General features: G+C 42.3%; 1 pseudogene; it reads right to left on the bottom strand.

The window, feature by feature from the left end:
- Positions 1–6,982: 6,982 nt before the first annotated feature.
- LOC113633269 (histone-lysine N-methyltransferase SETD2 pseudogene) lies at positions 6,983–13,131 on the bottom strand (annotated as a pseudogene).
- Positions 13,132–15,392: the final 2,261 nt, after the last annotated feature.

The raw sequence follows: 15,392 nt of genomic DNA, 5'->3' as shown, positions 1-15,392 counted from the left end.
TCATTTATTTAGCTAGACCCTAGTGACTGACTGACTGTTAACATTGTTTTCTATTCCCACCATTTCAAACAATGCTGCAGTGAAATTTCCTTGCACACACAGTATGTCCTGGTGCATTTCTGCAAGAGTGCCTGTAGGGCAAATTATCCCTGGGTCCAAGAGGAAGCATGTTTCAAATTTTGATATATTACTGACTTACCGTCAATTATTATGACAATTTTCACTCCTGCCAATAGTGTTGGAGAATTTCTATTCTCCCTACCCTAGCCAGCATGGGATATTATGAAACTGTTTTTTTCCCTTCCAGTTTCCTTGAGATATAACTGACATACAGCACTGTATAAGTTTAAGGTGCATGGCATAATGATTGGGCTTAAGTACATCTTGAAATGATTATCACAATAAGTTTAGTGAACCTCCATCATCTCAAATAGATACAGACTAAAAGAAATAGAAAAAAAATTTTTTTTCTCCTTCTGATGAGAACTTACTTACTTTCTTAACAGCCTTCACAGATAACATGCAGCAGTGTTAATTACATTTATCATGTACATTACATACCTAGTACTTATTTCTATAACTGGAAGTTTGTATCTTTTGACTATTTTCATCCACTTCCCCCTTCCCTCAATCCCCACCTCTAGTAACCACAAATCTGATCTCTTTTTCCATAAGTTTGTCTGTTTCTTTTTGAAACCTAATTGACCTACAACACTATGTTAGTTCCTTTTGTACAATATAGTGATTTGATATTTCTATACATTTCAAAATAATCGCCATGATAAATCTGGTTGGCAACCAGCTGTTTGTTTTCTGAATCTATGACTCTGTTTCTGTTTTGTTGTACTTGCTCATTTGTTTTGTTTTTGAGATTCCACATATAAGTGAAACCAAACAATATTTGTCTTTGTAAATATCTTCTTTCATTCAGTAGGTGGCCTTTTTTTTTCGTGAATAGATGTTGAATTTTGTCAAAAGATTTTTCTTCATCTATTGAGCTGATCATATGATTTCTATTCTTCAGTTTGTTAATGTGGTGTGTCACACTGATTGGTTGGTAGATATTGAATCTCTTTCATCCCTGGAATAAATCCCACTTGATCATGGTGTATGATCCTCTTAATGTGTTGTTGAATTCAGTTTGCTAATATTTTGTTGAGGATTTTTGCATCTGTGTTCATCAGTGATATTGGCCTGTAATTTTGTTTTCTTGCGCTCTCTTTGTCTAGTTTTGCTATCAGGGTGATGCTGGCCTCATAGAATAAGTTCAGAAGGGTTCCTTCCTCTGCAATTTTTTGAACTAGTTTGAGAAGGATAGATGTTAACTCTTCTTTAAATGTTTGGTAGAATTCACCTGTGAAGCCATCTGGTCTGGGATTTTTTGTTTGTTGGGAGATTTTTTACTGCAGACTCAATTTCATTCCTGGTCATTCATCTGCTCATATTTTCTACTTCTTCCTGATTCAGCCAGGAGATTGTACTTTATTGGAATTTGTCCTCTTCTTCTAGTTTGTCCACTTTATTGACATATAGTTGTTCATTGTAATCTCTTATGATCCTTTGTACTTCTGTAGTGTTTGTTGTAACTGCCCCTTTTTGTTTATGATTTTATTTTGGGGGGCTTTCTCTTTTCTTCTTGATGAGTCTGGCTAAAGGTTTATCAATTTTGTTTATCTTTTCAAAGAACCAGTTCTTAATTTCATTTATCTTTTCTATTTGTTTTTTAGTCACTATTTCATTTATTTCTGCTCTGATCTTGATATCTTTCCTTAACTAACTTTGGGTATTGTTTGTTGTTCCTTTAGATGTAAGGTTAGATTGTTGATTTGATATTTTTCTTGCTTTCTGAGGTAGACGTATCACTATAAAATTCTCTCTTAGAACAGCTTTTGCTGCATTCCATAGATTTTGGATTGTGTTTTCATTTTCATTTGTCTCCAGGTACTTTCTTATTTCCTCTTTGATGTCTTCAATGGCTGATTTGTTGTTTAGTAGCATATTGTTTAGCTTCCACGTGTTTGTGTTTTGGGTAGTTTTTTCCTTGTAGTTGATTTCTAGTCTCATAGCACTGTGGTCAGAAAAGATGCTTGCTATGATGTATGGTCAGGCCCCCAAGATGGCTGTTTTCTTGCTGTCTGTACCTCCCCTGATCAACCAGTCCCTGCTTTACTCACATGACTCTCTAATCCTCTTAATTATAGGGCTTAATTAGTAACTGCCTACCTCCTTGCCCCCTGCCACAGCTGCTGGTTTCCCTGGTAATTGATGAGCTAATCTGGCATCAATTCACCCTATAAATGGTAGCCACCTTCTCCCCGGAGTGGTGAAGAGTGCTGCCATGTCCTGCCTGCTGTCTGCCACTCACAGTGAGATGTTGCTCCAGGACCTTGCTTCATGTGTAAGTTTCTCTTGTCCAATAAATCTCTGATGTCTCTGTTGCTGTCTCTGGGTGAAAAAACTCCTGGGAGCTGAGATGTCAGAACATAAGGATGGGAAACAGAAAATTGTGGAGTTGATCGGGAGGAGGTCGTCTACTAGCATGTGGGGACTTGTGGTAGCTGTGTACCACGAGAGATGTCTTTTTCTTCCATTATGTTGATGATATCCTGTTAACCTCAGTCTTTTCCCAGTTTAAAAGTAGCAGCCCAGTGCTCCTCATTCATCTGACTGTACGGGGTGGCTGGTGAATAGAGACAAAACTCAAGGACCTGGATTATCTACAAAATACAAGCATACCCCTGACCTACCACCCCTAAACAATTAGAGACACAGGCTTTAGGGATATGAATTCAGAGACAGACTTGTGAATTAATATAGCCTGTTACCCGGGAGTGTTTGGTTGAGATCTGTGGCAACAGCAACATAATAAGAGTGCCCTTGGGCTTCTGGTCCCAACTATGGAAGGGGGCAGAGCAATGATAGAGTGTGATGGAACAACAGCTATATGCAGTTTACGATACATTACAACAGGTGGAAGACATTACAAAAAATCTACCCGATTCTTTGAGCATGCAAAAAAACACTATTCATTTGTATGCAACATATAGGATCCCTGTGGACATCAATAGTGACTAAGGAATCTACTTTATTGACCATGAAGTTCAGGAATGGGCTGATACAAAGGACATACAGGGGCATTTCCACCTGCCTTACAACCCCACTGCTGCCGGGCTATGAAGAGACTACTTAAACAACAGTTGAGGTGGGAAACTCACTCTTAACACATGGACACATCCCAGGAGCAGTTATCCCAGTGCCGGCGCCATGTTAACCCAGAGGTAACTAGTCAACACTGTTTGAGTTCAACTGTTGACCACCAAAGGACTGTTGCCAACTACAGGTCAGGACAGCAACTCATTTTTGCCCTTCACAGGATCTATCCCCAGGGGGACATATTATAAATAGCCCTTAGGACTAGCAGGTAAGTCCTCAGTGGTTTGGGTTTGCTGTCCTATTGGGGAATAGGATCAGAAAGGGATTTACAGATTTCATCTGTCTTCTACCCAGCCCCACCTCAGATTACTAAGGTAATTAATCCAGGCCTCTACTGTAGAAAGGCACCATTATACTAACTCTGTGTACTGGTTACACCACCTCTCCAGTATTCGGCACTGGCTGTGGAGACTGAGGATGGGCAGGTGGTATGGTATTGCAGGCCAGGACAAAACGCATAGACAGGGGTGGCATTACCTCAGAATGATATTACTGCTTGTATTTTGCTTAATGGTCATGATCTTCCATATATTGTGCCTGTTAGACATCTTGCAGCTTGCCCTACTCTGAGTGAAGGGAATCTGTTTGTGGACTGGGTGACAATGGTGGCCTCACTGAGAAATGAGTTTGATTGCCGGCTTTACAGCAAAATGCCATTGTGAACCTCTGAGAGTCCATGAAAAATTGACTTGATAAGCTCCTGGTTCCAAAGCCCACCTGTTGGACTGTCTCAATTGCATTTGTGGTGTTTGGTTGCAGTTGCACTTCTACCTACCTGTCCTCGGGAATATAGCAGAAGAAGTATGGGCCAAGATCATAGAGGTCATACAGGGTATGTAAGGGTGGAGTGTTTGACCACGCCATTCAAGATGACTGTCCTCTTGCTCCGTATATCCCCTGTTCAGCCAGCACCTGCTTCACTCACATGACTATCCAATCTTCTTAATTATAGGGCTTAATTAGTAACTGCCTATGTGCTTGCTTCCTGCCCCAGCTGCTGGTCTCTCTGGTGATTTATGAGCCAACCTGACCATTAATTCCCCCTATAAATGGTAGCCTCCTCCTCCCCTGGGTAGCAAAGACTGCTGCCATGTCCTGCTTGCTGTCTGCCACAAACAGTGAGGTGTTGCTCCAGGACCTTGCTTCAGGTGTGTAAGATCCCTTGTCCAATAAGTCACTGATGTCTCTTGCTGTCTCTAGGCTCTTTCTTCAGGCTTGAGGCTGGAAACTACAAGCCTTGCAGGCCTGTGGGGTGCAGCCCAACATATGATTTTAATCTTCAATTTACTGGGACTTGTCTTGTGGCCTAACATGTGATCTATCCTGGAGAATAGAACTTTTGCTTTTAAAAGACTTGCCTGATTAGATAAGTTGGACCCACCCAGGATAATCTCCCTTTGAATTGTAGTCAGCTTATTAGGGACCCTAATTTCATCTGCAAAATTCCTTTTGCCATATTGTTGTATAATTATGAAGGTGATATCCAATTGTATTTACACATCCCTACAATGCTCAAAGGAAATTACACTGGTGTTTACCCCAGGGGGAAGGAATTGTGGGAGCCATCTTAGAATTCTGCCTACCACAGACTGCCCCCTGGCCATCTTACACTTCTTATACCACTGAGCCAACAGGTGAAAAAGGTTAATCTACTGGTGTTATGAACTCAGTTACCACAGGAAATTGGTTGCCTTTATAATGGAAGCAAGGAGGATTTTTTCTGGAACCCAGGAGATTTTCTCTGGAACCCAGGAGATTTTCTGAGGTTCCCTTCAACACTTCCATGCCAACAGTAAAGATCAATGGAAAGCTACAGGAACTGGAAAAAGGCAGGATAATTGAGGATTCAGACCATTCAGAAGGGAAGGATTGAATCATTCTACCAGTAAGGAATCTGGATGGAGCTGTGGGTTCTGGCTGTGGGCAAGGAAAACAGGGAATAAGTGGGTGAAGGTGGAAGCTATAGACGTCAACTCTGACCTCGTGAATAACTACAGAAACCAGGACTGGTAGCTTTGCATATTTTCTGTTATATATATGTGTTTATTCTAACTTCTCCTTCCCATTTTAATTTTATATAACACTAGGTGGAGGTCAACTTTACAATGTAGTCTTTAGTGGGACCTAAGACTGAAATTGAGGCCTAATTAATATAGGCAGAAATGGATTCAATGACCGTTGGGGCTTTGTGTTTTACCTGGGGGAAGGGCAAGAACTTCACTTATCAGAGGGTTAGCTGTTTCTTGCTAAAATGTAGTTTCTTTGCTGGGAAGGCATTGAAATGTGTGTAGAATGGTGCATATGAAAGCTGAGAAGTCAAAGGTGTCGACTGAGCTGCTTATGAACTTATTGCTTCCCAGCTCCAAATTCATTCTCCAATTACACACCCAGAGTGCTCAGTCCTTTGACCACCTTGTAGCCCCAGCCCGGGAGCCTTGGTGATCACCTTGCTGCGGTCTTAAGAGGCACACCGCGTGCTTCTGGCTTCATGCTGTAGCAACCCACAGCCCTCACCATGCACACTCCCAAGCATGACCAGGCCTGACTTTCCTGCCCCCTGCAGGGCTGTTCCTGAGACCTTTCCAAGGTGGGCAATGTCCACTCTGGCTTGGCATCTGCAGAAACATCCCAGCTTCCTCAGCAACCTGCTTACATGCCTTGGCTTGCCTGTGTCTTAGGTGATTGTTTCCTCTTTATCACATGACCATAAACCAGTTCTGGCACAGGCAACCCAGCAAATTTTCTCACCAGCCAGTGGTTGTCTGCAACTGCACCTTCTCCAAAATTCAATTAACTATCAAGTTAAGAAAAAAGGGATTCTGTTGGAGCCAAACTGATTATTATAACCTGGGAAGCAGATTCTCAGAAAGCACTGAGAACTCTTCCACCTGTTAGAAGTTGAAGGCATAGACATCCTTTTTATTTTTTCTTTAATTGATTCTATGTTTTACATAAAAAGTTCAGTAAAAATTGGATAAAGTAAAGTGCACTGTTGTGGCCTCTCCCGTTGCAGAGCACAGGCTCTGGATGCGCAGGTTCAGCGGCCATGGCTCATGGGCCCAGCTGCTCTGCAGCATGTGGGATCTTCTCAGACCGGGGCATGAACCCGTGTCCCCTGCATCTGCAGGTGGACTCTCAACAACTGCGCCACCAGGGAAGCCCAAGTAAAGTGATTTTAAGCAGTAAATCAATCTTATCAACATAGCACAAGGCTGGCCGAAACCACAAGGCAGCCTGCTCTGGAATATTTACATGATAACACATTAAACCTTGCAGGAGAACTTAAACCTTACTTACAGAGTCTTCTGTGATCCTAGCACGCAGAGGCTTAAAAGCAAAACAAAAGCCAAAAACCAGGAAAGACAAATTATTTTCAATACATTCACATATACCTTAAAATATAATACAGATCGTCAGGGTAAGGGGTCGTGGGTGAGGATGCACATGAGTCTGTGTGCTGACAGCACTGCCAAAGAGGAGACCCAGCCTTGAGAGTGGGGTCAGGCCTGGCCGGGGTCTCAGAAGGGAAGGTCTCAAGGGCCTAAACCCTTGCATCAGATGGCTTCTACCAACAGCTCACAACCAGGGACCGCTTGTTGTAGATGGAGCTCATTTTTGTAAGCTCATTCTACAGGTTTGAATTCCCCAGGGTGATGTGTCATCAGTAACACAGCCCTGACAGTGGGGTGGGGAGAGAGGGCCCACGGGATTTCTTCTCCTCAGAGTCTCTCCTACCAGCTTGCCCATCCTCCCACCCTGGCCCTGAAGGTCACTCTAATTCAGTGTCCCGTTTGGGTATGTAAACAGCCCCAAACTTCTGCATGTACTTCTTAATGTACTCCTTGGTTTTGTGTCTCACATTCTCATTGCACTCCATGTCCTCGGGGTTCTTACAGTACTTCAGCTCCTTATTCATAACGCCATGAGTAGCTTGCAAGTTAGGTGTTTGAAATCTTCAGTTGTGGTAATTCTTCCCACTTTGCAGTCAGGTTTCCAGTAAGGGTTCAGGCACTGGACGATGAACTGGGATATCTCTTTTCTGAATACTTCTTTGCTTTTCTTAGCCAGCTCACTGGGGGCATCTGCTTCTGCTGTCTTAGGCTTCTTTGAGGTCTTCATGGGATTTTCATCATATGTTGGGGTTCCCAGGTCCATCTCAGCTTCATGCTCAAGGCTGGCATCATCTCCTGGGCTTTCCCAAGGAGGAGGATCCCACTGAGTCTGCCTTGTGATCACATGGTAGTAGTAAATCTTCCCTTCTGGGTCTCGGGCTGTCTTCCAGTTGGGAGGTAAGACAATGGTTTTTGGTTTGGGAGGAGATGCGGGTGGTAAATCCAAGAGGTTATTTGTCACAACCATTTCAGGTGGCTGTAAGGGCTGAGGCTACCCTGGTGCAACTATTGTAGTCACGGCTGTGGCTGGCTGTACCACCACTCCTCGTGGGTGAGCTGTGAAAATCTGTTGTCCCTGGATGTACTGAAGACTTGGCTGGGCATAACTCTGTACAATTGGTGGAGTTGTCTGTGAATAGGGTGACATCACACCATAGACAGTTGGACAAGCCTGTCCTTGATAATATATGGTTGCTTGAGACTGTGCAGGAGAGTACTGCTGCTGTACACTCATGGACTGTTGGTTTGAATCCCAAACACCATAATTCTGTCCCTGGACTGGGCCTGGGGCTGGCACTGGCAGGATGGTGACACTGGGGTCTTGGTGTACCACACCATCACTTTGGGCCACATACTGTGAACTGGAAACTTCCACAGGGGCTGCCACCTGTGGCACCACTGGCACAGGTGGAGGGGCAGCAAGGGGTTCTGTAGAATGTCACACCAAGGGCTGAGAATAATCTTAAGGAGAAGGAGAACACACAGGATCCATGCTGGGTGTGGGGAGGAGCACCTTACCAGCATTAGGATTGCTGGGATCCACATAGGCCTGCATGGGGTAACCTGGTGGGTAGCCAGCAAAGTGGTGATGAGGGGCATGGTAGCCAAGAGAGTCATAGGGCAGTGGAGACGTCATTCCCAGGTTCTGCATCTGCTGCTGTTGTTTTTGAGCCTCCCACTGAGCTACCTCCTGCTCAAACAACTTTCGACGCTCCTCTGTAGAAAGTTGATTGCGATCTTGAATTCGTACTTTCTTTTTAGAAGTTGGTGTATCATATCTGCCACCTGGCCTTTTTGTTCCCCGCTCATAGGCAGAAGAAGGTGGTGAGAGGGAGCCCCTTCATTTCCTTTTCTCTTTATTTTGAGTTTGTTTGTCTGGGTCTCTCTTTCTTGACCTGTTAGGAGTTTTTGGGGCAACTTTGATCTCTGAAGCCAACAGCATCCCTTCCTTGTTCCGTTATTGTGCTCTCCTTTTCAGTTTGCCTTTTCTTTGGAATTCGATATACCTCCTTTAGGTCTTTACAACTGTCCAGGAGCTTGGTGGCCAAATCACTTATATCTACTGTTTTATGTGGCTGTTCCTGGCTCTTCTCACTCTCCACATCAGGTACACCCTCCTCTTCATCTTGGGATGGTGTTTCCTCAGCAATAGGTTCGGCTAGTTTTGTGCCATTGCTCTCTTTAGGCTCTATTTCAGTGTCAGCCTCTGGTTCAGATGTGGGTAGCTTAATGGCCTCCACAGCAATTTCACTATCAACTTTGATTCAGGCAGCTGTTGTGTGAGTAGCTGTTGTTCCTCTTCTTCTATAGGGACATTTTCTAACTGGTCAAGGTCCTTTTTGCCATCCTTGCCTTCTAGCTCACTGATAGCATCAGAGATCACACTGTCCATGCCATTTTCACTTATAATTTTAAGTCTGCAAAACATTAGCTTCTTGGGGGTGTCTGTGTCAGCTTCTATGCTCAGCTTAGAGAACGTGTGTGAGCACGTGATGTATTCTCGGTAGAATAACCATCTCCTTCTCTAAGCTGAGGGACAGCAGTCTTGGTTTGAGACCAACATTGAGTAATAGGAAGTACTTTGCTTTCCTCCAACATATTTTTAGTAGGAATGGGTAAATGTTCCAAAGTCTTTATAATCTCTTCCTGAAACTTCTGGTTACTTTCCCGGTCATCACATAGTTCTTCCATCCAGATCCACAACAAAGGCAGCCCATGACGTTCCAGAAAGGACTTCAGGCAAGACTGTGAATGTGTGTTCTGTATGAGCTTGAGACAGGTAAGTTTCTGTTCCAAAGTTTCAATTCTAACCATTAGCCAGGATAAGCTGAGCACCTGGTTTTTATCAGAGAGACCCTCACCATTCTCCATCAGAGCTTCTAGCTCTCCATCCACCGAATCCTTCTTCCGAGATCGTTCTTTCTTCATTTTCCCTCCTGCTGCTCTGATGTTGACTCTGTTCTCTCCTCCCAGGTAACCCCGGCAATTAGCCAACCCACAGAAACATCTCTGTGCTTCCTTCCTGAACTGATAGTCAAATGTTAACTCTGAGCCTGAAGGAACCAGTTTGGTGGTAAAAATCCCAACTCTCAGTTGTCCGTTCACAGTCCATTTTCGAGTCTCACAGTTTGGTTCATAGCTGTGATTCATGAACGGGAGCAATTTCCTTTTTGAGGGGCATCTATTATCTCATCATTCTTCAGGGCCATGAAATAGTAGTGGATGTTTTTGTTTCGTGCATACTCCTTTACCCGGGCTTTAAACTCTTTATGATCAAGTACCTCTCCACAATATTCCAGGACAAATGTGTTCGAAGGAAGGTCTTTAGCAGGTCTCAAGCCCCAGCCTTTCTTTTCTGTGAGTATGACTTCCACATCTGCATGCTGTTTTCTTTGAAACCGTCTATTGGAACAATAATCCCCATTTGGACAACGAGAAGAACATTCAATCATGAGAAGATGATTAAGACAATCTTTCCCACATGCTATTTCACCTTGAGCTCTTTCATCTTTAGAAAGAGGTGTACACTCACACTGCATTCGCTTAATATCCCGATGGGATTTATTCTTCTTTCTTTCTGTTAAATAAACATTTTATTCAATCAGATCAAAGTAAGAAGGCATCTTCCCTTGTTTGGCACACTCCTTCCACCACTCTGGGTCCCTGAAGTCCTTCATGACACACAAAGGCCCAACCAATGCTGAGCTTAGAGGCACTGCTGTCTCTCCCTGCTCTACCTCCACTCTAACTTTCTTTCTGTCCTGAAGCTCACCATCACTTTCAGAATCACTCCCCAATTCCTGTCTCCTTTTTTTAAGAGGCCCTCTATCTTTCATATCATTTTTTTCTAAGTTTTTCAAAAGATCTTTCTCCTCATTCACAGCTAAAGAGTCCTTAATGGAATTGCTGCTTATTTCAGGTGCTTGCACTGACCCCTTGTCCTTCTGAAGGGACAGAAAAAAATATTGGGCTGGCCTGAAGAGTGAGATCCTCCACGTTGATCCCAATTTTCCTCCTCTTCACGGTCATCTGTTAAGGAATCTGGTACCTGCCCTTGAATTCGGTCATACACAACCCCAGTTCCAGGTGGTCTACCTGCTGATCTTGGATCCCAGTAGCCATTGCCTTGCCAGTAATTACCTGTCCCACTATACTGTTCTGCACTTTGCTGATACTTGTGTCCACCACAGGCTCCATAGCTACTGTCAGGTTGCTGATATGTGATAGTAGGCTTTTCTTGTTGAGAGAAGTCCCACCCTAGATTTCTGAGCTCTTCTGATGATGAACGGAAACCATCCACTTGGGAGATCTCACAAAAAGAAAAATTTGACTCTGTTTTTCCCAGTCTACTATCTGGCCTGTTAGGGAAAGTGGTCTGTTGCCGAGACTTACTTGAGACATCTTCAAAATCATCAGAAGAATAAACTGGCAGCTCTTCTTTCTGCCTAGAAGTTATTTTGGCTTTCACTGCTTCCTCAGAGTTTGGATGACCTAGAGGATCATATTTTATGTCTGTATGACTGTAATATCAACCCCATCACTCTGAGGATGAGCAATTTCAGACAGGTGATTATCTATCTGTTTTTGGCTGGGCTGTGTAAAAGAGATTTCTGAATTCTTCTCTGTTGCTTCATGAAAGAAGAACTTCTCAGTTTGAGGACAGGCTTTACTTGCTATACTCTCAAATTTTTCCTCATATGAATGCCTCCTTGGCTCCAATCGCTCATCTTCCCAGTGGTCAGAATAGTGTCTGTAACTTTGACTGCTCCGAGAAGAACAAGGACTTGTTTCTTCCATGAGAAAGTAGAATTCTTTGGCACAACCACAACAGACTGAAGACAGTTTCTTGGGGTACTGCTATCATCAAAATCTGTATCTTCCGAATCACTTGAACTTTTGGAAGAACCAGAATAATCTTCATGGACAGTGGATACAACCTCTGAGGCATGACCACTACTGTCACATTTTAAGGTATATGTTACACCATCACTGTCCTCCATGATTAAATTCAAATCTCAAGAAGAAAATACAACTTCTGAGTCATCAGAAGTACATGCATGTCCTCTTCCACCTTCTTCATCTAAAGAGATTTCTGGTCTTCCTCTTCTATCAGGCAGTATGGAGTTCCCTTTTTCTTGAGTCTCTTGCACACATTTCCCAGATAGTCCATTATTATGCCTGTTTTCCCAGGAAGCAAATCCTCTTCCTGAATGAGGAAGACCACTAGCTACTTCTATTATTTCTTTCTCTGCATGCTTTAAAAAACTCTGAGCTTTTACTCTTCAGCACAGCATCCAAAACTGGAGATGTATTCTCTCCACATTGCAAGAGAGTTAAACTGTCTACATTTGTCCCTCGTGTAAGACTCTGAAGAGATGAAGCAATACATGAGCTCCCTGTAGGTGGAAATAAATCATCAAAATGATTAACAGAAGCTGAACTAGTACTACCAACACTCTGCATATATTCTCCACATGCAAATTTTGAGTGCTGATCTGTCAGACTTCCATTATCACATATAACTGTTTTTGATTTCAAATGCACATTCATAAAGCTATTTGAAGAAATCTTCGTTACTAAAGGCTCAGTATTTTCAGCTCCGAATGACACAAAGAAGGGCAGTTGTCGTTTGAAGTACAGTATATATCTGAATCTTTGGTTTTACGTCAAGAAACTCTCACATCAACTGGTTCTTTAACTATTGTTTTGGAATAATCTATAGTCATAACTGGCAAAGATATGAGTTGATCCTGGTGTGGTGACACTGGAGGTTCTGTTTCTCTAAATGGGCTTTCTGACTTACTATGCTGCATGCAAGTATCATCCAAGTTTTTTTCTTTACATCTATTAATGTTTTGAAATCCATTTGATGAAAGCATGCACGTTTTGACCAAAGGGGATACCTCTGATCCATTCACACTATCATCAGAAGACATCAAAACAGTGTCACGTTTAGAAGTGCAAAATGTTGCCAAATCAGATTCTGCCCCAGGAGATCCGTTTATATTAAATTCGGTGGGACAATAACTTCTTAATTGATCATTCTTCACTTTACATAAAGAGTCTAATTCCTTAATACTGTCATAGCTATCATGTCCTATAAATTCAGACTTAAAAACAGGTGATTCATCTAGCTTTTTAAAAGTAGGTGAATCATTTAATCGATTTGATGGAGATGGCGACCCAATCTTCTCTCTTTCAGGAACTTTACTAATCACTCTTAATTCACTACCTTTTGAACAAGGAGTCTGTAAACTAAAAGAATGAGACTGTTTGATTTCCTCATTCAATTCTGTACAACATAAAGAATTTTTAAATTTATCAGACTTGGTTGCAGGTTTTGAAGGGCAGACTTATAATGGGAAGCACTCTTACTGTGCTTGGAATATGATGACCCGCGTCGGAATCCCTGTTCATTAGTGGGAGAATAACATATTTTCATTGCTTCATTTTCTGAAGTCCTTTTGGATTCTCCTTCTAATTTTGAAGAATCCTTTCCTCTTTTTTCCATCTCTAAGTAAGAGGACTCAGTTTTACAGTCTCCATCAGATTTAGAATAGGAGGATGGCGTCTTATGTCTCTGTAAGAGCAAGGAGGAGACAAGGTGCGCCTTGAGTATGTCTTCTTATACTAACCATCCGAGTCAGAACTTTGTCTTGACCTGTTATCTGTATATGGCAGAGACTAGCGTGTCCTCTCTCGATAAGGGGAACTCCTATGGTAACGACCATCATAATGAGAGTCGTCATAATGGGATCGTTCTGACCGAGAATAGGGTGAAGTAGTTCTAGAACCTCTGTCAGATCTAAAATGAAACCTGCTCTACCTTCGTTCTCTCTCTGGTCTACAGCGAGAAGATATATAACAAGTATCTCTTTCAAGTTTTGAGTAGCTAAAATATTTATCATCTCTCTCTGTTTTAGATTGTGAAGATTTGAGGAGCTCTGCTTAATGTGTAATGCAGATGCACACTGGACATTAGGGAGGGAGAAGGCCCGAACAGAATTCTGTGTTTAATTTTTTTTGTCCTGCCTTTAAATTTTATTCCAGCAGAGGTATGAATGCCAGAGGGGGATCCTCTTCCAAGCTTGTCTTTTTTGGGTGCTCTCCCTCTGCCCTAGGGTACTGTTAAGAGTTCTCAACATGCAGTCATCCCTCAGCATGAGCAAGGAATTGGTTCTAAGGCTCCCCCTGCCCCCCCCCCCCCAGTCCCCTGTGATTGCTGAAATCTCTTATATAAAATGGAGTAATACAGTCTGCCCTCAGTACCCCGGGGCTCCACATTGGAGGATTCTGCATCCAAGGATTCAATCTACTGCAATTCAATTTACGGTTGGTTGAATCCGGGGTGCAGAACCCATGGATACAGAGGGGTAATTGTATTTATTTCACTCTATTATAGCTTAACATTTCTGGTTAAATTTACCGTGGTCTGTCTCCTGGTTGGACCTAGATTGGTAGAGGTGTGATGACTTGTTTGAGTTGGGACAAAGAAGTGAGCATGAGTAGCACTTTCTCCCCTCTCTTTGGGAATAAGCTGCACACAGAAAGCATGCATTGGGCCCCATTTCTCCATAAATATTACAAGGGCAGGTGGCAAAATAGTCTGTGTCCAGTGCTGTCTGTGGCTGGATGCATATGTCTGTATCATTATGGGCCTCAGTGTAAGGAAGCCCTCTTTTACACAGATATAAGGCTGAAATTAGAGAATGAGCATTATTAGTAATAAAGATAATACATCATGTTCCACATACCTCTTGTCTACTTATGAATTAATTTAGAACCTGGGTGAGGAAGAGGTTAACATGCTTCACTTAAGGGAAGAATCTTATTACTATTTCTTTTGACAAGTTGAGTGTGAATTGGTTTTATCACTTCCTAGGCTTGTTCTATTCATAATTAACATATATTGAAACTTACATTAATATAAACAGACAATCCTGCAATATTTGCTGTCAGAAAATAGATAAGGGACAACCTTCAAATCCAACTTTTGTGTAGTTGGGCCTTCAACTATAAGCAGGTTTTAGTTATTTTTCTAAGTTTCTTATGCTTTTCATGGTGAGTTGAATATCTTTATTATAAAAAAAAGGTTTCTCTGTAAAACTAAACATTTTAAAGAACATATACAACATACATAAGGGTCTCAAAATGCTCACTTTTCATAAAAATGACATCTATTTCCATAGACAAGTTCATCAACATCCTGACAGCTGATGGAAAAGTGACACATAGGCTTTAGGGTCTAGATCACAGATTCTGTCACCTAGGAAGCTTTCAAGTACAGCAAGTAATAGAAAAACCCAACTGAGAATGGCTTACATAGAGTGAACCAATTAACTTCCTTTGAAACTACAGAGATACATGTTGCTAGGAGTGAAACTAGAAGCTCACATAATGTGACTTAGAACCTAGTTTCTTTCAGTTTTTAACTGTCCCTTCCCTGGTGTTGACTGTTTTTGGACAAACTCCCTCCCTCCCCCCACCCCCCAGTTCATAATCCTAAACTGACTTTGAGGAACTCTAAGAATTACATGAATCCTTTTTGTGAAACAAAGAGAATCTATATCATATATTCAGCGAAAGTGTCTAAGAGTTACTGATTGGACCAACTTAGGTAATCGTGCCAATTCCAAAACATTCAGAGATGACACATTCAGATTGGCTCTATGAATCAGGGCCTTTCTCTGGGGCAGGTGAGGCCCATTTTCCATCTAAATCACAACGGTGAGAATGGAGGGACGGGGTAGGTACTGAAAAGAAATTCAGGCTATTACTCCAAGAAGG

Source organism: Aethalodelphis obliquidens, unplaced genomic scaffold (assembly GCF_003676395.1).
Source record: "Aethalodelphis obliquidens isolate GAN/ISIS:26980383/991018 unplaced genomic scaffold, ASM367639v1 scaffold39, whole genome shotgun sequence".
Taxonomy (NCBI): Eukaryota; Metazoa; Chordata; class Mammalia; order Artiodactyla; family Delphinidae; genus Aethalodelphis; species Aethalodelphis obliquidens.
This window is presented reverse-complemented; position numbering and strand designations above follow the sequence as displayed.